We start from the raw sequence: 2,167 nt of genomic DNA, 5'->3' as shown, positions 1-2,167 counted from the left end.
TTCGGTAGACCATTGTGTACAAGCGTCAGACAATCATTGGTATACCTTTGTCATAAACCGTATGTTTCTTGTTTCTTCCTCCTTGAGCATTGGACAAATCGCAGCCATGACAGTGATATGAACGACTTTGATAGAAGTTAGTTGATGAAGCTCCAAAGAAGCTGATGTGACATACATGCTACCATTCTAAGGTATCAGCTTAGTTAATTTGGATTCATTGTCCAGATAATATCCACTCAAGAAACCGCGGCATCTAACCAGAGCCTCATACTTTTGCTATACTTTGATCAGCCCGTTGTCTGCATGTGTTGCAAGATCCAAAAGAGATAGATAAATCAAGATCCAAGATACGAAGTTATTCGGTCACCCCTGATCTCAAGCATCCAGGTCTCACTAAGATGTAAATGCTACATTCAGTTTATTACGTACCTGCACAGATTGGATCCCCAGTGAGCTAGATGTACAATCCGGTGAAGCCCTTTATCCAATGCCGATTGGATTTGCCGAACAAGTGGTGATATTATCGAACTCATTAGCGTTTATCCATTAACCGCGCATGACATCTTAGAGCTACGACAAAGGAATGGACACTTGAAGCCGTACAAAAGTAGGCCAGTCCGCTAAACAAGAATAGGAATCTGGGGAACGTTTTGAAGATGCTGAAAGTGATGTACCAGGAAGCCGTGACATGCTTGGAAACAAAAACATCATTGTCATCTGCTGTTTCTCCACTTGCGAAAGCAGTGCCAATTACTTGAGAGCATAAAAGACATGTTTCGAGCTCGTGGGGACAGCGGTATTTTGATCGAGAATCCGTGCCTTCTTCGCGATTAGAATCTTCTCGGTCTCCATATGTTGATTGTACCTTCAATATCTTTTGACTGGAACTTGGCATGTTCTACTAAGTGTTGGACTGAAAGATAAAGCATCAATGTTGGAGGGACGATTCTGTCCAAAGACTGCACAAACACCACCCAGAAAAGAGGAAAGAACAAGTCCATTCTGTCACAAATTGGCTGCAACTACGGCCAAAACAGTAAGAGGCATGGTGGAATGAGAATCATTCGTTTGACTGCTTGAAAACGTAGAGCTGAGTCCAGCATAAGTCAACCGATCCTTGGGCGATGTTGGAAGAGCATCTTCCCTAAGCTAGCAATTAGAGAATAACAAACATGATTAATAACACAAAGCGCGAGAAGGGATAGCAGTCCATAGGTCGAGAATAGATTACCAAGGAGCCCGAGCATGATGACGAGATTACGTGCAAAAGAAGATAAAATCACGACACGGGTCCGCAATACAAAACGGGGATGTGGCGAGTGCTATGATGGATATTGATTTTGAGCAATCGACATATAAAAGCGATGGTGGTGAACTGACATTCAAGTACTTGGCAGGAATTTATCACATTATATTCCAAATCAGAGTTTGTAAATGTGTATTCATGTGTATAGCATTATTGTCTTACCGTGTCGTCTAAAGTTGTATGAAGTATAATGAACCAGAATACCCGACTGAAGCTGATTGAAAGACAACCCTATGAGCACGTACTGAAAAGTTGTTGATTCAAGACACAACATAAGCCCAAGAATTCAAGTCCAGTCCATCTTTGGAAATTTGTTTTCGATTCCATCAGTATCACCTTCTTTTCAGAGTGCACCCCAAGCAATCTCAAAGGGCATATCTAGACAGCCCAACATGTTGGCCAAGGTTATTCACAATCTCACTAGTAAACGAACCAGTTGCAGAAGGATACCGGGGCTCACGTGTGTTGGAAGCTAGCTATATCACCTAGAAGGGGGTGAATAGGTGATTTTAAAGAACTTTTTAAAACAATACGGAATTAAAACAAACAAGTTCACAGCCTAGTTTAGAACTAGATCAAAGTCTGATCAAAATAAAGCTCTGAACCAGCTTCAGAGCTAATTCTGCTTAAATCAAGCCTACGTCCAGTTCTTCTCGCTAACAGGCAATAAACGGGATTCCGCTATTGAATTGTTCAAAGGCTACAACTTAGTGACAATCCTTGAGATGATAGACCACTCTATCTTACACTCAGTCACTCAAATAAGAATCTCTAAAGAATTACAATGTATAGATCAAGAACGAGTAAGTAATGTAGAAGCTTTCTTGCACTTTGGAATTTGAGATTCTTGACTCTCGCATC

The sequence above is a fragment of the Rhodamnia argentea genome, chromosome 8 (genome assembly GCF_020921035.1).
Source record: "Rhodamnia argentea isolate NSW1041297 chromosome 8, ASM2092103v1, whole genome shotgun sequence".
NCBI lineage: Eukaryota > Viridiplantae > Streptophyta > Magnoliopsida > Myrtales > Myrtaceae > Rhodamnia > Rhodamnia argentea.
Note: the sequence above shows the minus strand (reverse complement) of the source record.